Genomic DNA, 26,862 nt, shown 5'->3' with positions numbered 1-26,862 from the left:
GATATAAACCAGGACAATTTACTGTTTGCCAACCTGTGCTCTCCTCTAGTCATCGGCAGTCATGGTGACTCGGTTTCTGATAGATGTCTGGAAATACCTGCACTAATCTCTTTAGAAAGTTTAGTGACCTTGGGTCATTCACTTTTTGAAATATTTTAGGAAATAAAAATGGTAAGGTTGTTGTAATAACAGTCCAGGTCACGTCCATCTCCCTTTGGCTGTATTCTCTGAAGGCAGCCACCATCTAGCAGAAGGGGAGCCCAGCTGGCTGAATCTGGTGTCCTCCTCGCCCGCCTGGTAACTGGTGAAATGGAAGCAAGGATGTTGTGTGCCAGGGATCTGGCCACTGGCTGCTGGGTGTCAACTGCCCTGAGGGGACAGAAACTCACCACACTCCACATTCTCACCCCCTGAATCCAGTGGCTATTTCAGGAGAGCAGGAGTTTAATTGTTCTCAAGGACAGGGTTAAATACACAAGGAAGGAAGCCAGCCCATGGAAACAGGTCAGGAATGACAGGTGGCATGGCAGGATGACAGGTGACAGGGTACATGGCAAGGGGCTGTCCTTCCCTGCCTATGTGTCACCCAGTGTCAGAGCCAGCCCTGTGAGACACCCAGGTTCAGCACTGCAGGAATTAGGCAAAACTGCTCGAGAAAAGCTGCCTGGGGCAGCTGCCATGACAGAGCTTGGGAACACCAGAGGAAGGACACTCAGAAGAGCTGTGGGGTACTGCAGACAGCTCTGGCACTCTTCAGACCAGTGAGATGGACCCAGGCTCCCTGGGAGAGCAGATGCAGGCAGAGAGGAGGGGCTGGGTGACAGCCTGATCCCTGCCATGTGTGAGCTTGGCACTACCAAGAGTGAAGTGTAGGCTGGAGACTGGTTCCATTTCCTCCTTGCTGTGGCTTCCCGGGGTGCCTGCCATGTGGCTTGGCACAGAGAGCAGGGACAAGGCACGAGAACGAGGGCCATCATCAGGCCTGTCTGGCAGGGCTGGTGGGCACAGTTTGAGCTGGCTCAAGGCAGAGCAGTGAGACAGCGCTGATAATCCCAGCCAGGAGTTTTGGTGGGGACTCTAGGATTTGTGGAAACAAGCTGGTGACAACAGGACAGGTGGCACACTCCTCAGTTAGGTGACAGTGTCCTGTGTGGCTTTGTCTTATTAGTTAAAACATTCACTTTGCCATAAATGTCAGCTGGTTTTGAGCTGGTGTTATTCCAACAAGCCTATGAGCGACAAGAACTCTCCATTAGGCACATTTCTGGAATCCTCTGGCTGGCTCTTGCACGACGTCTACAATAAGTATTGCAGTTTGGGGCCCAGCCTTTGGATTAACTGATGAAAATCAATTAATGAATCCTTTCCTAATTGCAGCCTTGTCTCATCATTGACATGATTCTGAGAGGGTGCAATGACATGGGCTCAAGTACATCACCCCTGGAGGGAGAGAGGGAGGTGACCCGGCTCCTCCCAGCTGCGGGCTCTGCCCCAGAGTCCTGTCCCTCATCACCCCGAGCCAACGCCGTTCTCCAGCTAGTCCCCAGTGTAGGTGTCAGGACTTGTAGGTGCTGCTCCCGATGTGGGGGCTTGGTCTGCCTCCCCCAGACCTCGGGATTCTGCATCAGGAAGTGCTGATTGGGGCCACTTCCATTCCCTTCAAGGGGCAGTGTCAGAAGTGTCCCAGCCCCTGCGTGGGGCCAGGCTGAGCGTCTGTGCAGAGCTGTGTTGCAATGAGGCAAGGAAGTCTATGAGCCTCTTTGCTCCTTCAGTGCAATGCCAGGAGCCTGTTTGCTTTGCAGCATCTCCTTTGTTGACTGCTAAACTCTACTGGTCTCAGAGGTGGCTGCTGAGGGGACAGTCAGAGCCTCTCTAGCCAAGGGGGCTAATAGGAACTTAGAGTTGCCAGGAAAGGAAACATGTGCTAAGGTTTTCTGTATTTGATCTGTTCCTCTCTGTGGTGATGGTCTGCTGGAGGAATGACCCTCATGCTGCATTTCATGTTTGCCAGTAAGACTGCACCTCCAGACCAGGGCAGAGCCCAGCCAGGGTGGCTCACACCGTGTGCTGGGTCCTGTTGATGCCATTGTCTGCTGCTGAGGTCTCTGGTGCTGTTGTCACCGATGAAGTGGCCTGATAAGCAGGGCATCCCTGAGCCATGGTAGTCCAACCAAACTCTGAGTGCCTTTGGAAGAACTGATGCTCTGTGCGGTGGTTGACACCTTGCTGGCCATGGGCCCAGCCATGGCACCCGCCACACCAAGGCACAGTGGCCACATCAGTGCCTGCAGCACTGAGCTCACCCTGCCATCATGGCAAATCGTTATTTATGCTTTCAGACCCTGCTAACTCACAGATAATTAATGTCAGGAAGCTGCCATGGTGCCGTGGCTAATAGCTCAGCAAAAGGAGACACATTGGTCAATTAGCAGCTATTTGATCTGACAGTAACAGCAAAGGGCAGATCTGGCTGCCAGCCCCTCCGTCCCCCTCCCTCCCTCTCCTCCTGGTCCTGTCAGGGCTCCAGGCAGACGTGGAGCCCATTGGAGGTTGGAAAGGACTCACAGACAGAGCCTTTACCCTGTGCTTGCTGCAGCTTCATCGAGGCTGGCATGGGCACCAAATGCCCGGCTGGATGCAGAGGAATTCACTGCCGTTCTGCCACCCTGTCCCATCCCAGACACGGGGACGGGGGAGCAGCAGAGAATCCACTGCAGTCACAGGCCCCCTTTACTGGGAGATAAGATGTTTTCCTCTGGAGAAGTCTGCGTTATGAATTTTGCAATATTGTTAAAGTATTAAATTAGAAAGAGACCTCAGAGCAACAGAGAAATAATATCTGCATATGTGAGGCCTCTAACTCTAGGCACAGCAATATTAGAGGATTTGTTAAGTTTAACGCTATTCTTTCATCTAGGGGCTGAGGCCATAAAACGAGACACCATGATTCACCTGAAAATAAAAACGTATAGAGCATGAGGCTAGATCTGTTCTATCCCCTCTGAGGGGATTGTCAGTGACCCAACCTGCTTTTTGCTGTCACAGCTGTGACACTTTCCCCAGCACAGCATCCATCAGCTCCGTGTGCAGTAGGGCTGGGGAGATGCTCATTTGTGTTCAGCATCTGTGCTGCTATTGCTGGCCAGGGTGGTCTGGGACACAGCTCCCTGTGCTGGGCCAGCTGTGAGCACAGCAGACTTCTGAGAACTCCCGGGGGCTTCTCTCTCTGCAGGCCACTCTGTCCTTGGAAATGCTAGGCACCTCCAGGGCTGTGCTGCTTTCCTCTGCCACTCTCTGAGGGACGTTGGTGTCAGGATCTGGGATTAGTTTTGCTTTTCTGTAGCAAGAGACTCTGATTACACTCAGTCTCCTTCAGAAAATTGATGCTTTAATACTCAGTCTTGTCCAATGAGGGCTATTCCTAGAATTACATTTAATTAAGCACTCTGGCTCTCTGTCTGTGATGCACCACTGATCTGCACAGGTGCACTTACCTTCATCGGCTCTTTTGAAATCAGCTGCAACTGAAATTAGAAAAAACGGTAAAATTTATAGGCTGTTTCCCTCCTTTGCAATTAGCACCGTAAGTGTGTGATGAGAGGCCTCAGGCCAGGGAAAGGAGCCATTGTGTTTTTTACTAGAACCTGAATTGCTCTGCAGCCTGGTGCAGCATCATCCCCCCTAGATGGAGCTCTGCAAAAACATTTGGAAGCCAGGAAACAACTCTCCCGTTGCCCTGCAGTCCCCGTGGACTGGTCATTAGCAAAATCTTGATCCTTGAGCTGGGGTGGGCAGGAGCAATCCCATGGTCCGCAGGCAGGAATGGGACGGGGCAGGCTCGGTGCAGCGAGAGCAGGTGGGTGCTCCGGAGTGGCCACGCCGTGGGGGATGGCTGAGCAGCTTCAGCAGAGAGCCTGGCACGGCCAGTGGCCGGGCTGAGCTGTGCTCTGCCAGCAGAACAGCACTGTGACCAGTGCTGCACCCTCTGCTCTGGCCCTGGGGGACTCTGGGCTACTCCTCAGTTCCAGGGATATTTCCCTGAAACCCCCAGTGCTGCCCTTTCCATCCTCTGGGCCTGCAGAAGGAGCAAGAGGGTCAGCATCTGCCTTGGACAGGGTGAGCTCCTTGGCACCAGAACCCCCCTTGTTATTTCTGTGAGTCCCCCTGGCACACCTGGCTCTGGCATCGGGGGGCTTTGCTCCTGGGACAATGGGATGATGGCATCAGAGGAACAGTGGTTTGCTGGGAGTGGTGCTGCCTTTGTGCCTGAGCAGTCTTGACTTCACTGTGCTCTGATCATCCCTCCTGCCCTCAGCCCACAGCTCTGCCAGCCCCTCACCTTCTCCAGGGCTCTGTGAAGGTTTAGTCTGTACCTCTGGCTCATGGTTGGTTGAGCATGAGATGGAATTTGAGCTCATGTACAAAACCTGGCATTTTGCAGGTCCCAGACCAAAGATGACTCTGCTTATCCAACCTGACCTATTGCCAAAGACATGCCAGAGCAGGAGAGGTGAGAGGAAGCAGCTGCCCAGAAGGACTGGCAGCAAAAGAGCTGGAAGGGGAAGCTAAAACATCCAAGGCACCCTGGATATTTGAAAGCTCAGCAGGTGCAAGAGGCAGTCAGTTGAGCAAAGAGATGGGGATGTCTATCCTGATGATCCTTCTGTTATCAGCCAGACTATAAAGTAGGAAAAAATTATAAATGACTGAAAAGAAAGTCTACCTGTGTCATTGCATGAAAGGGAGAAGAAGAGAGCTCAAACTCACAGTGACAGCACAGTTGATAAGCCTGTGGAAGAATGAAGGAGAGAAGCCAGAGAGGTGGGAACACAGGTGGGGGCACAGGACTGAGGCAAAGGACAGCATGTGTGATGTCACCATGGTCACTGCTGGCTCTGCAGACAGTGAAACACTGCCAAAGGCCAGGACAGTGTTGCAGACTGTTCGACATTAATGCATCCAGACAGGGGAGCCTGAGGACAGGGCTGGAAGCAGGAATGATGCTGTGGGAAGGAGTGGTGGAGATTCTTCCCAGGGCTCCCCAGTACTGGTTTCCCCTGGAAATGAGTGGTGAGAGAACAGACACCACAACAGGGCAAGTGCTCCGGGGTACTGGAGAAGGAGCAGTTCCGTTCTTCTTACACCAGTGTGGAAGTAGATTAAACAAGTTGTGCCTTTCTCTTTTGTTGCCTCTTGGGACATTTTGGGTAACCACTCTGGAGACCACTCATATGAATCTCCATCCAGCAGAGCTGCATGAAGCTTCCTTGGCATCACTTACACCACACAAGGACTGGTGCAACCAACTTCTGTTTTCATGAGTATTGCACTGGAGCTGGTGGAGATTTTCCTCCTGAAATACTGAGTACTTGAGTTCCAGAAAGTGCCCAGTGTCTGATCTGGAGTGCTTGAAATAGGAGGGCAGCTGCCTTCCCAGTGTGATACCAGTGGTATGGCACATGTTGCTGAGCTAGCTCATGACCCAAGTTGCTGCCTGGTCTTTCCACCACATCCATGGCCCATGCCAGTGTGATTACTCCTTTGGTTTCACAAGCACTAAATTAATTCACAGATTTTATATACATAAAAAAGACATACTGTCATAAAATCAGCTAGCTGAGTATTCCCTGATGAAAATGAAGTGCTGCTGTGCCTCAGAAGGGCTGGTTCTGGATCATTTCTCTGTTAAATATTTGGTGAAGTCTGACTGAGGCACTGGTGTCCTCACTGCTCAGCTCTTTCCGCACCTTGGATGTCATCCTGTTCCTGAGCTTTTGCAGGCAAAGCATCTCATGCAAGCAGGTTCTCACTGTCCACTGGGATCTGAGCTGCAAGTCTGCAGGGCAGAGCTCCCATCAGCACCCTTCTGTCCTTGGGGTCTGTCCCATGATGATGCTACTTATGGAGAACATGTATCTCCTGCACCTGGGCTCAGAGTGTACACGAATCCAAGGAATATGTGGTGGATTCTGCTGCCCTGACAGATAGTTGGGAAGATGGTTGGATCAGCTGCTGACCCTGGGGAAGTGGCAGGGCTCGGTACAGCGCTCAGAGACTCCCCAGAGGGCTGGAGTTAATGTGTTTGACTTGTACAGCAGGAGCAAAATGTTTCACTGCCTCAGAGCATCGCTGGGGGAGCGAGGGCCGGGGAACTGTGTCTACCCTGTTTAACAGGCAGGAGCAGGAACGTGACTATCACTCCAGACAGCTGCTCCTGCTGCTGCTGTGCCTTGCAGCACTCGACTGCTCCCTTTCCTGCCACCCTTCCCATGAGCTGCAGTTCAGCCTGACCTCCCTGATTTGGGTGCTGTGCTGTGAACGGGGCAGGAGGAATGCTTATCCCTGATCGTTCCCATTGCAGCTCAGCAGAGGCTCTTCTTCAGCCTGAGCTGACAGCAGGGATCGTGCACAGCGCAGACACCCACAACCCCCTCCCAGCATTCCCTCGTGGAATTTTGATGGGCACATAACACAGTTCAAGGCTTACTATGCTCCTAGAAAGAAAGAAGCTTTGAAAGATCCCCCCAAACCAAATTCCAGCTGCAGAACAGTTAGCTCTTGTCAGTGTTAGTGCTCCAGAGCAGCTGCTGGCAAGGACAGACAGGACAGGGTTTGCAAGTTCAGCTCTTGGACTCTTTGGGGCACCTTGGCTGCTGTGCCAGGAGGAGGAATGTTATAGCTGAGCCCGGAACATTTGCAGCGGCATTTCTCTTAGCAGGTTTATGATCTTTTCTGCCTCAGCTGGGAAGACAGCAGGACTGAATAAATCTCCAGGCCAACAAAAGACCAGGATGTTTTTCACAGTTTCCAGGATTTTATTAATTTTCAAGTACATTATTGAATTTCTTCCTTCCTAACAGCAACTTCCTCTTAGATGGGAAGTCCCTTGATGCATTTGGGTTGCAAAGCCACTAAAACTCTGCAAAGGGTCACCTGCCAAATATTTGTGCCATTAATGCTTGTAACCTGCAAATGTGAAAAGGTGAATTTTCATTTGTCAGGTGTTGCAGTTCTTTGCAGAAGGAAGAGACTGCCAGTCACCTCCATGCCATGGGAGGCCCTGGCTCTGGGAGCAGAGCTGACTGTGTCACCTGGTTCTTGCACAGCCTGCAAGTTCCACCAGCACTTGGTGCAAACACAGGCTCTTCCTCCGTCACATCTTCTTTGAGTTCTTGGTATTTCTGGCACAAATACATACTGGCACCTTCTTTGAAAGGACCCAGTTGGCATCAGAACCTGGAAAAGCTGGTCTATTACTATGATACTTCTCACTGCTTCTGGAGTGAAACACCTCTATTTTTATCTATGTTTTGGGACCTGTCAACCCCTCCCATAACAACAGTTAAATGAGCTGCAGAGACCAAAGCTGCAGGGCAGGGGTGTTTTTGGCTGACAGGTGGTGTGGGGGATGCTGGCAGGATTGCAGCTGTAGCCTGGGCAGGCACACTTCTGCCTCAAGGAGGAGAGAAAGGCCAGGACCTGAGCTGTACCTCGGTGGTACAGCACACAAAGCAGTGCCTGCAGGAGCCTGTGGAGTCAGTGGCTCCATCTGACTCAACAGAAGCTTCACCACCCACATGTTCATGCCCACCTTGGCAGCTTGCTGTGCCCTGCAGAGGCAATGGTCCAAACATGTCCTTCACTGGCAGCTTTATGCAACCCCTCAACTGAGCTGCCTCCTATTGCCCACTGAGCCAAGGTGGCATCAAATTGAGCTCGTGACTGTGTCACCATTTGGGGCCCCTCTGCTGTGACAGGTGTCTCTTCTCTGCTGCCCAAATGCCACTTGGCCATGGGAGCTGTGCCAGCTGTGGTTTTTGTTGCACATCTGCAGGACAGCATGGAGTGCAGCTCGACAGCTCTCTTTGCAGAACTGAAGGGCCAAGGGTGGTTTTTCAGCTGTTTTCTGTCCCTTAAGAGCTGCAGTCCCAGATGGATCTTTTTTGTCTTTGTGAGATGGATCATGAAGGAGGAAGACACATGGGCACAACCTGACACCTGTCCTGTAGAACCTCTTCTCCTCAGGGGCAGGCTGATGAGGCAGGTGCCACCCTGGAATGCTGTGGAAATCTGGCACGTGGGATCTGGTCCAGCAGTGGAGTGTGGCCTGGAGGCTTCTCACAGTCCTCCCTCTCAAGTCTCCCTAAGCTGGTGAGTTTGTGTGGCAGGCAGGGCTCCTCCCCACCAGGTAACAACACCTGGGAAATACCTTCAAGTGATTAAAAAAAATTAAACAGGTTAATTATTTCCAAAAAGAGAAAAAGAGAATTAAAATGGCTTCTGTGGGTACATTTAAAATACAATTCATAATTTATCAGAGAATTTTTGTTCAACAGTGAGAAATTAGGAGGCTTGAAACTCTCCAAAATTTTATGTGGTGGGGAAAATGTTTAAATTATTTCTTTTCTTTCCTGTGAATGGTATTGGAGGAGCAGCACCACCAGCCAGCCCCAAGCCTGCACTCGTTGCCCTGTGGCTCAGGAGCAGGGTCAGGGCCTGGCAGAGGCGTGGAGTCTGATCAGATTGGGTCCTTCTGGGCAGGGTCCACCTGGAAATTGGCTCAACAGGCCCCACGTGTCCTGTGAGGGCTCCAGAGACAGGCAACCCCAACCCATCTGTGCCACTGAGGAGCTCCTGTCCCAGCACCCTGGGGCTGGCTTTGGGGTGGGGCACTGGGCCAGAAGGGCAGGCAGGAGGGTGGCTTTGGGCAGGCTGAGTGCCAACACCAGGAGCCCAGCCCTGGGATGTAACTAACCCCTAGGGAACATGGCAAAGTTGGAAATGAACCAGTAACAACTGGAGTTCATTGTCCACCCCATGAAAAACTGTCCCACCCATCGAGGAAGGGGTGAGCAATGTGAGCTGCTCTGAAAAATCCTACATTGTCTGTGGAAGTGCACTTGGTTTTACAGAAAAAACCCACACCCCTATAGTGAATTGAAAATAAATAGCATTATTAGCAGAAAGGGAGTCCCTAATTAACCAGATATAGTCCATTACTGTAGCCTTCAATTCATTAAATTGCATAATTACATAAAAACACTGTTGATGTGCTATTCAGTATATCTGGTATTGTCTTCCTAATAATTAGCTCCATAATTGTCACTTTGACAGGGTAATTAAAAATGTTTAAAGATGTTGTGTCAGCCTGTTCTCCTTTGCTGAGCTCAGTTGGATGTCTCTGGAAGATGATTTTCTACCCGACTCAGCCGTGGTTTTGTACTTGATTTATGCCAATGTGTTACAGGAATGACCAGGCTCATGGATTATTTTGATGTTCCTGTTAGGCTGATTTTTAAGAGTAGGAGAAAAATAACTTCAGATGTCATTTTCATTTACTTTTAGGAAATCTGTGATCCCATCCCCTGGTTCATGCTGCTGGTGGTGTGACTTTCAGTTTTACGGGCAGAGTGTTGTGAAATCTGACGTTTGTAGCCCTAAATCTCAGTTCTGTTTGCTGTGTAAAAACTTTCATTTGACATCCATTTTTTATGAAAGGATGGAAAAATGCAGGAAATCAAGGCTGTGGCTCTGAGATATGTGACTGGGTGTGGAACAGGCAGCTTTGCCAGGGCAGGTGGCTGTGCCCAGCTGGGACAAGGCTTCACTCGTGCTGGGCTGGGGCACAGGGGTGACACAGGTGGTGAAATGCTGCAGAGAAGCACAGGACACATGGGTCCATGTGTCACGGAGGAGAGCAGGTGACATGATGCCCTGGGTGTGGTGGTGAGGGGCAGGACAGGAGCCTGGAACTGATAAACTAGTGGTGGAGACAGCCCAGGAACAGTGCAAATGTCATCCCAGGGATGGAGTCTAGTGCTGGGAATGTGTGGTTATAGAGGTGGTTTCTGGTGTCTTTCATGGCAGGCACTCTGGGTTCTGTGTTTAACGGCAGTGATTGCCACTTTGGATGGTCAAAACCCCGACTGGTTTTCCTTTTCAACACAATAAACTCTAATATTCACTGCTGAGGAGTGATAAATTAATCTATCCTCACACCCAGGAGCTTTGCCAGCTAGATTTTGGCTGGATGAGAGTCTGTTTATGAAAGCTTTTAAGGATTTTTGAAAATAGCATGTTTTGAATCATTAAATGAATGAAGTGATCTGGCCTTCTGGAATAAACAGTAATCACATGGAACTGAAGTTTGAACTTCTTTCTTGGCAAAAAAAAAAAAAAAAAAAAATCCAACACTTCTCTTTTTTACTTTTACATTTGTGTTTGTATTTATTTTTGTTATTGGACTGTCTCTTACACCACATATTCTGTGTCCCAGCAGGTTCTGTGGAGACCATACACATACCCCAGTACCTACAGCACTTGGCCGAGGGAGTCTCCTCACAGCTGTGCAGTGTCTCCATGTCCAGATGGCCCCATTCCAACACCCTCCAGCCATAGTTTGGATTCAGTGTTCATAATTGCCTCACTAACAGAGAAACTTTACAATCTGTTGCAGGCCATTATATGCAAACCCATGCCCAAATAATTGACCCCCTGCCATCTAAATTGCAGAAGTGCTTGAGAGATTTGTAAGCTCACAGAAAAGGTTTGTATTCAAAGTATTTCAGACCTATATGAAAATATAATTGCCAGTGAGATAACAAGGTGTAATTTTGCAGCAGCTCTGTCAGGAGGTGATGGCACACCCATCCCTGTGCTCTGGATGTTCTGCAGCTGGCAGCAGGGTCCCTGATGTGCTGTCTGGAGCTGAACTGATGCCATTGACTCCTCTCATCTTCCTCAGCTGGCAGCCCCATCTCGCCCCTCTGCCGTTCACCACACATCTGCAGAGCATCGAGCGCCAGGGCTTGAGAAGAGGGCTGGGCTGGGCTGGGCACAGAGAACTGGGCTGGGCACAGAGAACTGGGCTGGGCACAGAGAACTGGGCTGGGCAGGGCACAGAGAGCTGGGCTTGGTGGCAGGGTTTGGTGGCAGGGCTTGGTGGCTGGGCTTGGTGGCAGGGTTTGGTGGCAGGGTTTGGTGGCAGGTTTGGTGGCAGGGCTGCTCCTCGGGAGCCGCCACTCTGCAGGGCCCAGCACGGGCTGCGGCTGTGGGTGCTGGGGCTGGGCACTGCTGACACCAATGGCACTGGTGACACTGGTGACACTCTCCCCACAGAGGCCGTGGCATGTGGGAGTGGTGCTGGCGTGGGAGGCACGGCCAGCGCTGCTGTGCTGATGCCCAGAGTCAGAATGCCTTGTTTATAATGAGCCGTGCATGTGAATGAATCCTTCGGACAGGAAGGCAGGGAATGTGACATAAAACTGTACAAAGGTTTCTAGAGAACCAGCAACCTCTCCTGTAGGATGATAGATCTCTCTTTAAGTCATAGGAGGAAAGGCTCCTACAAAGAGTAATAAATTCATAAATTTCTCTAGTCACCAGGGTTATTTCCAACAAAAGAATTTATTGCCTGGCATACATTTCTCTGCTCACAATAATGAGATCTGGGCTCCAACATGTGACATTTATGACTGGCATTATTAAAAAAAAAAGGAAAAGACATACAGTCTTCGAGGAAAATATGTGGAACAAATCTGCAGTTCACATGTACAGTATATTCATATTCCAAACCCTGCAGGCTGAGCTGGGTTTCAGCCTGGGAACCAGCAATACTTTTGTGGATGTTTTCTTGGGAAAATGAGCTGCAGTGGGACTGCTGACCCTAAATGGTCTCCAGTCTGCTGCAACCCCAGCCACCACCTGGAGTTTTGAAGGTGTCTTGGGCTCAGCCATGCCAGCAGTCAATGCGCAGGCTGTGCATGGGGGTGTCTGTCCCCTGTGCCTGCCTGGGGACTCAGTCCCATGGCAAAGGCAGTGGCAGAGGATGGGCGTGCCTGCCTGCAGGATGGTCACTTCATGTTAGATCTGTAGGAAGAAAGCAAAAGCATTACTGCGCAGCAGGACTGGTTATGCAGCTCCAGCCTGGGGTAGTGTTTGTTCAATAAAACAGATGAAAACAGCGTCTGCAGCAGCAGTGAGCACAGCGGCAGCGGCAGCTGCAGGGCCGGGCCGGATTATGCAGATATGTCTGCTGGAGGAGGAACTCAGCTTACCTTTGTGTCTTGTAATGAAACTTTACACTTGCTCAGTGCATTTTAATTAACTCTCTGTGCCCCTCCAGCCTGTAGGAGGCATCCAAACGCTCCGCGTGGTGCTGGCAAGCTCGCCGCTTCTCTGCAACCTCTGTAGCGAATGATCCAGCACTGCCAGGGAAAAAACATCATCCTCAGCCTCTCGCTGCCACACGCCGGGTGCCGGGAAGGCACCAGCCCAGGGCGGCCTCCTCAGCAAACTGAGAGAGAGAGAGAGATCAGCATCCCAGGCTGGCTGATGCCTCTGGGAGCCGGGTACCGGCCGGGCAGGGGAAAGGGGCAGGGCTGTGCAGGGAAAACCCGGGTTATGGGAGAAGGTGAGAGTGTGACCCCACTCTGATCAGATGGAAGGGGCAACTGTCTGATTTGGGGCTGGGGGCGATGAACAGAGGCCGGCAAAGCCTGCAGTTACCCTGAGGTGAGACACGGATATCCCCTCTCAGCTCCCACTGTGTGCAGAGGATGTGACCCTCCTTGATCCAGTGTGTGTATGCAGACAGCCCAGTCCCATGGGGCACCCCAGAAACTATCTGCAAACGTAATTGTCAAATGTGCTCACTGGGTTAATCCCTTATGTACCTTAGTTATGTGGACCTCAGTAATGTCAGGGAAAAAACCTAGGGATTATACTGCAAAGTTGTTTGCAGGATAAATGCATCTAATAGGATAGGATTTATAAAATTCAGTGATGGAATTTGGTGTGATGACACCTCTCCAAGAGCACTTTCTCAAGTGGAGGTAATACTTCCCCGGGGAGCACTGCATGCTCCACTTGTGCTCCAAAGGGATACATTCTGGGAGTTAATCCTCTGATGGGAAGGCTGTCAATTATTGATACTTCATGTTTAGCTTTCCTAAGAGCTAGAAGTCTTCTGGAAGCCTTTAGATTAGGAGAATGATTGAATAATTGATATTATACAGTTTATAGGATTTTGAAAAATTCACAGTGCGGGTTGTCTGGGGAGGAGCCTAATTAAGGTGCAATTCAGGCAACCCACCTCCCTCCTTGTTCTCCACCCCCTCAATCTGGGAAGCAGCAGGTACAGAGGGAACACATGGCATTTGCATTGCAGAAAGAGTGAACAGAGTGACAACACTTCATTTGCATTTTTTACTGAGCAGAATAGAGGTAAGGAGAAGAATAAGGTAAACATCCCAGACCACAGCATGAGGTGTTCTCTACATGGAGTAGGTGTGTCAGAGCCCACCTGCAGGCTGCCAAGGAGATGCCATCCTGCTGCAGGTGGTGTGATGCTGCACTCCTGCTCAGGCTGTGTACATGCAGAGAGGTGAGGATGGGATCACCCCTGAACTGCCCTGACACTGCACAAGAGTGCACCCTGAGAGCTGTCTCTGCACCTACTCTGAAAGAGGTCTGTGGCACTGGTGCTGGACATGGCAACACTCTGCATGTTGAGGGAGCCCAGAGGTCAGCTGGCAGCCACAGGGCTGTCCAATACTGGCAATGCACATCACTCTTCTGCCTTTTCCTACTTCTGAGCCTGATATTTATTGCTTGATCCTTTAATTCAGCTCAGCAAACAAGCTAAGTCTGGTTTCCTCCTCATTATTCCTGCTGGCATGCATGGTCTCCCTGTGAGCACCAGTGTTCAGGGTTTGGGGGACTCACTCAGCACCTGCCAGCCAGCACTGCTCTGAGGCAGGGACAGAGCCACAAGGGCTCTGTCAAGGTGTCAGGGCTCTGCCAGTTGTTGCCAAAAGCCACATGTGCCAGAGGATATGTGCTTTGCAGGACCGTGCTGGATTCCCCTGAAAGAGCCCTGCAAAAGCCTTGTGGGTGCAAAAGCATTGTGGCCCCTTCCAGAGGATTCCTGCTCCCGAGGTAATGGGGCAGCCCCTGGCAGTGCTGGCAGGAATGCTTCCTCCGTGGTCAGAGAGGCTGGAGCTGTGTGTGCAGAGTCCTTCTGCCAGTGCCTGGACAGGTGCTGCCAGGACAGAATGGGTGGGGTGCTCCAGGGTGACCCACAGAGTGTCCTGGGATACAGCCCAGGAGGCATCAGCCTTCCCAGCCCCTGGAGACCCCTGGCCCCAGGCACAGCTGTGGTGCCTTTGAAGAGGGGAGCCCGGAGCATGTTACTATAGTTACTGCAGGCTCAGGGTAACAAGCAGAGAGATATTTAAAAATTGATTGTTCTAGCAACAGCTCACGCATGTTTGGCAACATCAGGCACGTGATGTCAGCTCGCTGCACCGGGTTGCAGCCTCTGATATCCTTGTCTGGGAATTGCTGATGTACAGGGAGTGCCTGCTCCTTGGAGACCTGCACAGTGGTCTGTCAGTGTCTGTGAGCAGGGGGAGGTGGAGGTGCTGGTGTGGCTGGATTGTTGGGAGAGTTGTGCTGCAATGCTGAGCCTGGTGCAGGGACTGAGACTGCTGCCACTGTGTGTGAGGAAAAGGCTTTTTATCCTCTCTTAATACATCACCAGCCCTGACTACAAATGGATACTCCAGCAGCTGTTAGGGCTTTCCAAGGCAGCTGTTTCCTGCAGATGTGGCCTTGTGTCCAGCTGCTCTCAGAGCCAGCACTCCTGGCTGCCCCGTGTCCATGTGGCCAGAGAGCAGCAGTGCCCTGGACCTGCCTGGCTGTGGCCCTTCCTGGGCACTGCATCCGTGTGCCAGGGCTCTGCTGGCTGGGGCTTGCTGGGGCCAGGAGCAGCTGTGGAGGCTCAGGAGACAAAGCTGTGCTGCACAGCCCGTGGGAATGGCACCTCAGCAATGCCTGGCAGGGCCCTCCACTGAAGTGTCCCGTGGAGGGGATGCTCCAGCAGCCAGCAATAGTTTAGCAGCACTGTGGATGCTGAAGAGCACTTCAGAGCTCTTTCTAGGGCAGGGAAAGACTGTCTGAAAGAACAACCAATCCGGCATTTGTTTAGTGAGTAGGAAATGGCTGCCACAATGTATAAAGTGTTTTTTCATTCCATGTAAAGTGTTTTATATTCCATGTAAATTAGCCCCAGGGCTTGTGCCTCCCAGTGCTTCTTGCAGAGCTGGGGGCTGGTTCCCTTGGCACTGGGCACTGTTGCTAGGTGCAGGGGAAAGCTCCAGTATTTGCTGTGTCTTCTCTTCCAGATGCCAGCACGGACCACTGACAATGTGGATGACCTCTGGGCAGGAGTCCCCTGGAGACAAGCAGCTCTCACCGGGCAGATCTGATCTGCTGCACATTGTGGCAGCAGTGGCACCAAGTGTGTGGGACATGCCTTTCTTACAGGAGCAGGGGACCAGTTGTTTATGAGGTCTTGTGGAATTCAGGACGGTTTTTTTCTGTTCTTCCATCCATAAGAAGAGACAAGAGGATTGCAGAGGGATGGGGTTGGTGTGCTGGTGCTTAGTGCACACTGAGAGAGGTGAATGCAGGAGGATTATGCTGCTGGAGTCAGGAGAAGCCACAGAAGCTCCCAGCAGCAGGAGTGGGCCAGCACCACTCCTATCCAATGCGTGAGTCACACAGAGCCTGGAGTAGAGCAATGTTTCCATCATTTGTATTTTATGCGTGAGGGGGTTAATTGCACTGATGGTAAAGACAGGCATTGGCATGACAATTTGATTAGAAAGGAACTTTGGTTTGCAAAGAGATGTAGCCAGGGGCAGAGGTTCTCTCTGAAGCAGCAGTTTTTACCCCGAAGGCTGCATTGCCTGTTGTGAGCGGACTGGGGAGAGCTTTGGTATGATTTCATGCACCAGTTGGTCTATCTTCATCTAAGCTGCTGCCTGTGCTTATAAATCCCTGTCTCTGGGCAGGGGTGATAAGATCTCAAGGCATTCCTGTCTGTGCAGTAAGAAGTTTGAAAAGATACATTAACAAGGTTGTTTAATTGCTGTGTGTCAATACGAGGAGCTTGGCTCATGCACAAGATTTAGAATTGCTCCTTTATGAGAGTCCATTTCAACTATTTGTTGTGGCTGAGACCTGCTGGGAAAGTTAACTGAAAAGTTACCTTGTAAAACCTCTAGCCAGAAAGCGTTTGGAAGGGATTGGGAGGCAGAGATGTTGGAAGTTCCATCCCAGCTCTGGGTCAGTAGTGCTGGGAGTCCTGGTGTGTAGGGTATGAAGTGGGGTGGCAGCTGGTTGCTGTGGAAAACAGAATGTGTCAGGGAGGAGGAGGATCCATGTGAATCTATGGAAAGAGGACAAAAGTCCAGGTTTATATAGGATATTTTGCTTGGAGTCATGTGGCAGGAGTTCCCATGCTACCAGAGCTAAAATGACCCCATGTTTCCAAACCCATACATGACAACTACCCAGTTTGGAGTTGCATCCACGAGGTCTGTCCTAGCCCTTGTTTTTCCCAAGGAAGAGCAGCTGTTAACCCTTTGTTAACCTTGTTAACCCTTCTGCAGCAAGGATATGGTCCCTGAACCAGACCTCCCAAGTAGCTTTGAAGGAGGAGCTGGGGGATGTTAGGACTCAACTTGTTTCTTTTGTATGAACGCAGTAAAATCTAAGTGGTCATCTCCTCACAGACACAGGACAGAATAGATTGAAGCTGGACTTTATCTGCAGCTGGCATGGCTGGAGCAGAGTGCCAGCTGTGCTAAGGTGGAAGCTGATGCCGAAGAGAAGAGTTGGGAAGAGCTATGAGATTATGGAGAATGAAACCATGCTGTGGGGTGGGAGCCTGCAGGAAAAGACCTCTTATTCCCTTGTCAGAGACAGGCTGTGGAAGCAGCTTTCTTCAACCCCTACCTTGAGGACAGAGCTCAGGCAGCAGACACTGTGTCTGGAAGACAAAGGTCTCTCTAACCAAATGCAGCTGAAGACAGACAAGTTTAGATTAGAGAGAAGCCACAGAGTGGGAACTGAATGTAATTAAGCACTGGAACAATGGACCTCAGGTCTCTTCCTCATTAGAGATGCTGGCTGTGAAGATCAAATCTTTTCTTTTACAAAAAAAACCAAAGTTGTGGTTGCTCAAACTGGAGTTAATCCAGGGTAGTCTGAAGGCTTGTGCTGGGCACAGGGTCATCCTGGGTGATCATCACCTCTCTGTCCTGTTCAGGTGAGACCCCACCTTCAGTCCTGCATCCAGCTCTGGAGCCTAGCACAGGAAGGATGTGGGGCTGTTGGAGCAAGTCCAAAGGAGGCAAATGAGACAAGGAACAGAACACCTCTCCTATAAGGAAAGGCTGAGGGAATTGAGGTTGTTCAGCTTGGAAAAGGGAAGACTTTGGGGTGACTTAATTGTGGGCTTCCAAGGCCTGAAGGGAGATGGGAAAAATATGGAGAGATACTTTTTATGAGACCATGTAGTAACAGGACCAGGGGGAGTGGCTTCAAGCTGTCAGAGAGTAGGTTTACATTAGATATTGGGAAGAAAATCTTCCCTGTGAGGGAAGAAAAGCTGCAGCTGTTGCCCAGAGTGGCTGTGGATGTCCCATTCCTCTCAGTGTTCAAGGTCAGGAGCAATCAGGTCTAATGGAAGGTTCCCTGCCCATGGCAGGGGATTTGAACTAGTTGAGCTTTAAGGTCCCTTCCAACCCAAGCCATTCTATGTTTCTATGATCAGGTCTCATTGCCCACAAATGTATATGCATGCAGGATGCAAATGGTTCTGCCATCAGCCTGGCAAGGCCCGAGTGCAGGGCTCCAGCTGGAGCAGTGTCAGAGTGAGATGTCTGGAGAAACACGGTGGGCAGCTGCCCTGGTCTTGGTGAGGGACTTGGCAGGGATGGAGTGGGCTCTGGGGAAGCAGTGAGGGAGGTGGCAGGTCAAAGGCAGGTGTGAGGTTCTTTAAGCATTGCAGAGACAGAGCAGCTGGTCTGGGGGCTGCAGTGTCTGCTTTGAGGGCTGCATGGGGCAGCACCTTGGGCTGTGTGTGCTACTCACACAGCTGCTCTTCCTTGGGAAAAATGGGCTCCTGGAAAGCTCCTCTCAAAGAAGACTATGAGAGTTTGCTTCAGATGGCATTCCTTGTTGATTTTATTTTTCCTTCAGCAATTCTCTTTTAGTGCCAACACTGACTTGCTCAATAAGCCCAACCCCACGTGGGGAATTGCAGTTTCATTGACCTGAGTGCCCAGGAGGGCTTTCCCCATCCATCCAGGGCTGACTGTTGGGGCATTGCCCTCAAAGGTTGTTATCTGTGTTTGTTGTGGCCATGGCAGGCTCCCTCAGCTGTCAATTTAGGTTACAGCTGCTTAGAATGGATTATATAAAGTCTTATTTGCATGGCAGAAATACTTGAATACATCAACATACCTTGAATGCCTAAGATTTAAACCACACAGTGTGCAGGTTCAGTGTACAGGAATGAGGAGGGATGAGGCAGTGTTGTTGCTACTCAGCTCTTTCAGTGGAGGTGAGCAGTGTGGAGCCTTGGGGACTCCTGGATGGGAGGTTTCCCTGGAAACTTCTGCTGCCTCAGGCCCATCCTGGAATGGCTGAAGCCGGGGGCAAGTGTCTGCAGACCTGGTGCTTCCAAGGGACCAGTCCAGCACCTTCCCCTTGTCGCTGCCAGTTGCCAGCATCTCTTTCGATAGTCCTTTTTACATCTCTGTCAGTATTTGTACATGCTGCCTTTTCACTCACCTTGGTTTGTGAAAACTTCTCAGGCAGAGGCTCAGCACCAGCCTGTGGCATTGCCCTGAAATTGTGCATCCAATGCCTGCTCCTCTAGCTCTGGCAGGAGGAGAGGCAGGAAGATTTATGGGGCCCTTAAACACATTTCTGTTACTCTAGAGCCTTGTGTAGTTCTTTGAGCATTTTCCTTCTCTGTAGGTAAATGCAGACATCAGCAAACCTGTCCTGTTCCAGCCCTTGTGAAATATCTGCTTTCTTGCCATTTGGTAAAAACCTTTTCTCTCCCACCTGCAGCTCTTCATCCTGAGCAGCTCATGCACTTTTTGGTTTTGGCAGTGCTTCACACCTGCTCCATGCTCTGTCTCTGCCCAGGTTTCCTGAGTGGTGACTCCTGTGATCTGTTAAATGTTTGAACCCTGAAAGAGCAGTTGCTCCAGGGGATAAATCAACTCCATAGCATAGTCAAGGGACAGGATGGTTCTTTGAAGAACTGACTCTCCTGCTGTGCCAGAGCAGTTAATTGTGTTGGCCACATCTGGGTGCCATGGTCCTGGCCTTGCTCTGCAGAGCAGGAACACAGCTCAAGCCCCAAGTAATGATGGAGCACATTCCTTCTCCACTTTGGCTGCTGACTTTTAGCATGGGCCTGTCTAGAGACAGATCAGCAAGGACCGCTTTACCTTGACAAAGTATGGTGCCCTGTGTAAATGGCTTTTTTCCAGACCAAATAAGTCCTTTTGTCAGATTTTCCTGCTGTATAATCCCCTACTCTGTTCTTTGTTTGACCTGTATTATTCAAGCTCCAATTCAGTTCTACCTTTGTGTAAATTAGACACTCTCCTCTGCTGATTCATGGCTGGCACCACAGAACTCTGACAGATGTAAAATGTTTCTCTGTGCAGAAGTCTGGCTCTCACTGACCTTCCAGGGAGCACATGTGGATCAGGATACAGATAGAGGTGTTGAGTTAGGCCTGTATAGTAACTCCTGTGCCATGATGCCTTTTGCAGTGGCATTTAAGCAGCTTGTAGTATCAGGTTTTATTCCCTATATCCCCATGTAAAACTTTTTATTGCCGATAATTTGCGATGGATTCAAAGCTCTTTGCCTTTTCCTAGAGCTGGACAAGTGGAACCAGACAGCAGAATTTTCATCTGGAATGGACAATTACTAGACTCCTGTGGTGGTGCCTCCACTCTGGCTGCTTGACAGCCCTGCACAATTGTTTCTTCCCAACCTGGGCTGGCAGTTCCAGTTCCCTCCTGCTCCCCTGAAAAGGAGCTGTCACTGGCTGCACTGAGCAGGACCCCCAAATGCGGAAGATACTTTGAACATAAATCAGCCATTTGAAGTTCTTTTGGAGGAGGGCGGGGCTCTGGGTATTATAGGCTGAGGAGCTGGATGGAGATCAGAGACACAGAGGGCACTGCCTACGGCAGCTCGTGCAGCCAGTTGTGCAGAGAATGCCATAGTGCCAGGCATGTCATAGTGCCAGCACCTCCTGCATGTGGAGACAGACAAAGACAGCACCCCAGATGGTGCAGTTGGTCTATAACCTCTGCTGTTCACTGAGAAAGACACTTGGTGTCAAGTCCCCCAGGCTGGTGGCAGAAGGACGCTCGAACAGGGAGGTGGGTGGGACCCCACTCTGCTGGGCAGCAGGCTGGCTGCAGACCATGTGGAGCTTTGTCACCTTTGGGTGGACTGGGGGGCATCAGAGAGGTGTAGCCTGGCAGATAGGGGGAGAAAAGGTCCCATATGCTCTGGGGGAAGGCTGCATTTCCATGGAGACCACTGCCCATTGCCAGAACCCTGGCAGGGGTCTGGGTACAGCCCCGGCTTCATGAGATGGAGGCACCCCTGGGAGTGACATGGGAAGAGCAGAAATGGGATCTGTGACCAGCCAGTGGGCCACAGGCACTTCTGCTGATGGGCTCCTTGCAAGGGCTTGAGTCTGATCTTTCAGAAAGACTTTGTTTTCTCAAGGGCTGGTCTTGGGCAGCTCCCTGCTGCTTAGTTGGGAGCAGGGGAGAGGAGCTCATAGAGCACTGGTTTTATTTCTGCAGCCTGTGTGAAGTGATGTTTGGATTATTTTAGTTTGTGTTGTCATTAGGACTTTTATGGAAGGAAAAAACCCTTCTGCCTGTAACTGGAAGGTGAAAGCTAACATCTGGTCTCAGCTATTATTATACATGCCAGAAGCAGTAATGATTAAAGGGACTGTGCTGTGAGGTAAAGAGATGCCATCCTGGAACCAGATGACTGGATGATACAATTAAGATAAAGAAATCACATATTGTTGGCAATAGGGAAGCAGGAGTGATGAAATGTGTGATTGGGAAGTGTGGGAACAAGATGAAATTAAAGAAAAACCACAATACGGAGCAGAAAATGAGCAGGACTAGGAACAAGAGATGCAGTTGTTGAGAAGATAAGAAGAGCAAAAATAAATTGAGAGCAAACATGCTTGGAGTAGAAGTGAGGACATATAAAAAATCTTTTCAAACTCCATTAAAAATAAGTTGCTGTGCTAAAATGAGAGCATTGCAGTCTAAAGGAAATGACAACATTAAACCATTGGCTTCTACAGTCAGTGGCTGGGGAAGGACAGAAGAAACCCCTCACTGGCTGAGCTGTGCTGTGGGAGACTCTGCAAAGACCCAGCTGTGCCGTTGTTGCAGCTCTCAGGAATGGAGCAGGGGGCATTTGTCAGCAGGGAAAATGCAGTGAGGCAAGAGCTCAGAGGCTGAAGAAGTTTTGCAGAAGGGTGTGCAGAGGTGTCAGAGCGTCAGGGACCAAGGGCACGGGTGGCAGTGAGCAGTGCCTGGGTGGGCACACACAGCTCCAGCACACTGCTCACATGAGCATGGCCCTTTGAGGAGGAGCTTTCAGCCAGCTGGGATGGGATGCTCCTGAACTGTCCTGGAGGGGCTGGTGAAGCAGTGCCTGGGCTGTGTGGCTGTGGCCACAGCCCTGAAAAAGCTGTGGAGGCCTGACCTGTCCCTGGAGCCAAACGTGTTCCTGCCTTTGGCTAAAACACACAATGGTAAGTGGTGCAGCTATGCAGTTGTGCACCATCAGGAAAGGACTTACGGTGATCTGTTTGGCAGACAAGATGGAGCTTTCTCCATAATGTTAAAATCAGGTTTGGAAGGAAGTGTTTCCAGACTGGTGTCAGGATTGTGCCCCTGCACCGTCCTGGTCCTGCCAGACTGGGCTCACTTCTCACCTCCCACACTGCCACTTCAGTCACCAAGCCCTGCTCCTCTTCTCTTGCTGTCTGCAGAGACACACTGGGAAATGAAACTTAAACCTCCGGTTGGCGATTCCAAGAAACATTTTTCCACATGTCATTTTCTTCTTTACCTCTGTAAAGAGTTATGGGGTAGAAGTGAAATTCAAATCAGGCAACTCCTATATCTGCTCACCCTACATTTTCTTCCTCTCCAAACTTAAGATGAGGAAGTATAATGAGACCTGAACAGATGGATTGAGTCAGGGTGAGGATTTTAAACTTTATTCAATAAAGTGTTGGAGCTAACCAGGAAAATATTTTTTCATGTCTTTAATGCAGTGATCCGAGCTGCTCAGGGCCTCTGAGCCATGGATCTTCCCCAAGGCTTGCAGGTGTTTGCCAGTGCAGTTGGGAAGGAGCAGTGAAACATCCTCAGCTCTGGTGGGAGCTGTGCTGGCACAGCAATGCTGTGGCACTGAGGGAGGGACCTGGGCACCAGCCTGGCTCCAGGGCCTTTGGCTTCCAGTCAGCACAGCTGTGTAAGGATGGAGGTGTCCCAGACGGGGACAATCTTTCTCTCTTTTAAAGATCTCAATCAGCTCGAACAGTTCCTCTCAGTGAATGATGTTTTGTGTAGTGCACAGAAACTGAAACTGTGGGTCCATGTAACTGAACTTCAGATTGATCAACAAGAATCTGAACCTACAGCTGGGCTCTGGTCAGGAAGCTGTTTGTCCTGTGGTGGGCTGGGGTGAGGGCAGAGCTGTTGGAATCCCACCTCACTATCCTGTGTGTTTTAACCCCCCAGAAGCTCACAGGCAGGTGACTGTGCTGTTAATTGTGCAGCTGCAAACACATAGGGCTTATCTAATTAAATTTTTTTCTTAATTAGTTGTGGATTATCACATTTTCTGGCACTGATTTTTGGGAATCCCCCTTGTCTCCTAGGTGACCACATCTAATTAGTACTCATTATCAGGCACTCTGAAACTGTTTTTAAGGACAACAATAAAATCTGTCAAGCAGTGAAGAGGGGAAATCCATAGACTCCCATTCAAGGATGATGCATTTCAACGGGAAACTCTTAGGAGGGCTGAATGAGGAAATGTAAACAGAGCAAGCACTTTCACTGCTTGAGGAGTTTGTGAGGGGAAAACATTCTGAGTCTCCAGCATGAGTCCAGCAAGGAGTGTCCCAAAAATGCTGTGGCACTACCAGTGATGTAACAGGCATGATGCAGCTCTACAGGGAGCTGCTCTCCTGGGCGGGTGAGGTGTCGGGGTGCTGGGGCAGCTCACCACCTTCTTCTTGCTTCCCTCCCACCCCTCCCCTGCAGCATTTCCTTTTCTAGCCTTTCTGAGCCTTTCTGCAGATTTTGTGGCTGCTGTTCTCTGAAATCAGCATTGAGTTTCCCCTCCCAGAATAACAGAATTTAATGGAATTGAATTCCTGCTGGGCTAATTTCTGGGCAATAAAAATAGCTGCATTGTTGATGCCTGTAATCTTTGTCCACTGCCACCGTTTCAAGGGGAAATATGACCTAGTGGTGGTGAAAACAAAGAGCTTGGTGACATTTTTTGGGTCATCTTGGTGCTTCTGCTCTACACAAGTCCTCAGGAATCTGGTTTCTGCTGGGGGAAAAGTCGTGGTGTGATTGCTCAGAGTGGGGGCATTGCCCCAGGCTGGAGCCTCCCCAGCACTGCCTGGTCCCACTGCATGGAATGTCACTGGGGATGGAGTGTCACTGTATGGAGTGTTACTGGGGATGGAGTGTCCCTGCATTGAATGTTCTTGGGGATGGAGTTCACTGTATGGAGTGTCCCTGGGGATGGAGTGTCACTGGGGATAGACTGTCACTGCATGCAGTGTCCTCCACACCCCCCTCCCACCCAGGAATCTTCCCCAGCCCTTGGCTGCATGGCAGCTGGAGCTGTGCTCCCACAGGGAGCTGCTTCTGCTTGCACAGAAGGGAGATGAAGCACACACATTATTGGAAAATTGTTTTGTTTAATATAGGAAATTGGGAGGTCTACTAAACCCTAGCTGGGGATGAGGGCAGAGCATACATGCTTATAAACCTTGTAACTCTGGCCTGAGTCATGTAGATGAGAGTCTGAGCAGTCCCTGGGGCACAATTAGGATAGGAAAGAAGACTGCACTGATACAGAAAGTCCACGTTCTGCACAGAAGAGAGAACTAAAAAGCAGAAATACATACTTATATATTTATATATTCTGCTTTTGATATATGAAATATCTGGCAAGGCAACATTTTTGCAGGAAAGGATGTGGGTGTGACGATGCCAAAAAGCAAAGCCTTATTTTAGGATACATTAACATGAGTGTTGCCTGTATGGGCCCAGGTATAAACATTGCCCATGCATGTAATAGGAGAGAATAAAAATATTTTGTCTCTTAAAAATAATGAAATATATATTTCTCCTAAGAAAAAATACAGAGACGTCGGTGAAGTACTGGAAAATTTTGAACGAGATGCTGAGATCCAAAATACGTGACTCATGAGGAAAGGCTGAAAGAATGGAGTGTTGTTGACCTGAAATGGGAAAAGAAGAGGGAGGGAAGTGACAGTTTTCAAACAGAGGAAAGGTTGTTGCACAATGGACAGCATTCAGTTGTCTTCTGTCCTTCTTAGGCCTAAATTTCCATGACTTTGAGAACCTGCAGTACTGGTTTTTTGCAAATGAGGTTATAGGTGAGGACAAACAATAACCTGTTTCTCTGAGCCTGCCATGGGAAATGCCTGCTCCTTCCAAAGGCACTTGTTACAATGTGGGGAAACCCAAATGCAGGGACACTGCAACTGAGCCAGCTGTGGCTGCTTGGGGCTGAGGTCCAGAGCTGGACATTGTGCCAGGGATGGCACACACCTGCACAAGGACTTTGGTAGCTAAAGCTAGAATGAAGGTCTCCTGGAGAAGTTTTTGCTTCAGATGACTTTAAAGCTCTTTATGCAGTATCCTCATGCTTTTTGTGGGTACAGGTATCATTATTTCATTATGCTTTCATGTGAAGTGTGAAAACTATCTTTACCAATCCTCTTAAATTAGTTAAATATAATATTCAGTGAGACAGGAGATAGCGAAATGTTAATTGAAACTGGAGAGGTGTTTATAGGGTGATAGAGTGTGGCCAGCTGTGACTGAAATTAATGTTCAGGGTCCTTGATAGTGATTCATATTCCAGAGTTTATTAAATATTTTCAACAGCAGTCAAAGCCACGTGGTACAGTCTACTCCACTGTGAGAATCCTTGGTGCAGGCACATGGCACTGTCAGGGAGCAGGTGATCCAAGATTGTTTTTAACTGGACTGGTTCCCCACGGGCTGCTGTGAGGATGCCTGAGTGGCTCCAGACCTGTCACACCCTGTGTGCCTCCTTGGGCCAGATCATGTCTGTCACATCCCATCCCCTCCATGCCCGAGCTCTCCATGGGCTCTCTGTGTACAACTGGAGGCAGAGCTCTTTCCCAGGAAAAGGGTCAGGGCTGCTGGGGATACTGCACTGGACAGAGGACACTCCCCAGCCCCGTGCCCCAAAACTGCACTGTGGCCCCGTTGCCCTTGGCCGGACATCCCTGAACTCGCTCAGGAGCTGCCGAGCTGGGTAAGTCATAGGAATGGGGTCTGTGACTCATTATCAGCTCATTAGTAAAGACAATCCGAGCCTTCACCTCTTCCTTCCCATGCAGCCACAGAACGAGGGGCTCTGTCCCTGGCTGCAGGGCACATCACTGCCTGGGGACATGTGAGCCCTCCTGGGGAGCAGTGTCCTGGGACACTGGGAGGCTGGCAGGGAGCTCTGTGTGTGGGCAGGCAGGTCTCCTCACCTGGGAAGATGCTCAGCTCTTTTAGGGTAATTGTAGTCGAAGTACATTTTTTACCCTGCACTCAGCTCTGTTGCTCTGTTGTTTTGTCCATCTGGGAGTGTCCCCCGTTAGCAGTGAACCCTGTTAGCTCAGAGCCACTGTCACCTGGTCACTGCTGCAGCCATTCAGAGCCAAGTGCACTCCCTGGGAAGGGACAGAAAACGCAGCTTAGCAGGGATAAGTGATGATGACCTGTTACAGGTGACAGGCTCAGCACTTTTGCAAACCTTCTGCTTGCCAAAGGCACCAGAAAACATTTGAAACTATTGAATACTGCAGCCAATAAGAAGATGCAGTTATTTATTGATGTTTCTAGCTTGCCTTTATTCCTTTCATCTATCTTTGTGCCTGCCCAGGAAGGCTGAAATAATGAATGTTGCTGGTTTTTTAATGAAGTTAGGTAAACGGTTCACCTTTGGCTAGGGGAGCCTGAGCTCTTGTTGTAGGGTCCTGACAGTAGCAGAGGTCAGGAAGGGACCATCCTTTGCCCTTTGCTGGGTTTGTCCCTCCTGTGGGAGGGAGTGGTGCTGGACACGGGTGCCTGACCAGCCTTCCAGTGCTCTTGCTGCAGGGGATGGTCCTTGCTGTGGTGCTCAGTTTCTATTGTGTGTGCTGCAGGAATCCCTGTCTGTCCTAGAAAGCCCAGCAGCTCCCGGGTGCCCACCATTTGCAGGGGTTGGACTTTTCTGCTCTGAAATATTGAAGATGTATAGGCTCTGCATGTCTTTTCTTCTCTGTCATAAGGCTTTGGGCTCACATCTCACTGTCTTTGCAGTTAGGGCTGTGCAGTCTTGTGCTTCCAGCATATGCCGTTTCACACAGCTCCTGAACCCAACAAAATCATTCTGCATAATCCCACTGGCAGCTTGTTAAGCCATCAGCACTTCCCATCACTATGGAGAGAGCCAGTGTCCACTGGAGAGGAGAGTGCTAAAGGAGAGACCAATCTCCCACATTGCACCATCCCTGATTATGCTGAGTGAACTCCTGCCTGATTGATTCCCACTGTGATCTCATCCCTGGCAGGAGCTGCCAGGGCATGGAAACTTGCTGCTATTTGTGCTGGTTTTCCTCCTTTGAGCAGATGCTGCTGTGCCACTTGCCGT

At 50.2% G+C, this 26,862-nt stretch overlaps 2 long non-coding RNA genes across 2 annotated transcripts in view; both read left to right on the top strand.

Annotated features, from left to right (window-relative positions):
- Window positions 1-10,385, top strand: part of LOC136367802 (uncharacterized) — a 32,834-nt gene extending 22,449 nt beyond the window's left edge. Inside the window, exon 3 of the long non-coding RNA XR_010744739.1 lies at window positions 10,280-10,385. This is a non-coding gene — a long non-coding RNA (uncharacterized lncRNA). The remainder of the gene's footprint in view (window positions 1-10,279) is intronic.
- LOC136368044 (uncharacterized) overlaps window positions 1-26,862 on the top strand; it is a 229,319-nt gene that overhangs the window by 70,028 nt on the left and 132,429 nt on the right. The window lies entirely within an intron of this gene.

Source organism: Sylvia atricapilla, chromosome 15 (assembly GCF_009819655.1).
Source record: "Sylvia atricapilla isolate bSylAtr1 chromosome 15, bSylAtr1.pri, whole genome shotgun sequence".
In the NCBI taxonomy this organism is placed as follows: Eukaryota; Metazoa; Chordata; class Aves; order Passeriformes; family Sylviidae; genus Sylvia; species Sylvia atricapilla.
The sequence above is the reverse complement of the archived record's forward strand: the minus strand, read 5'-3'. Positions and strand labels throughout refer to the sequence as shown.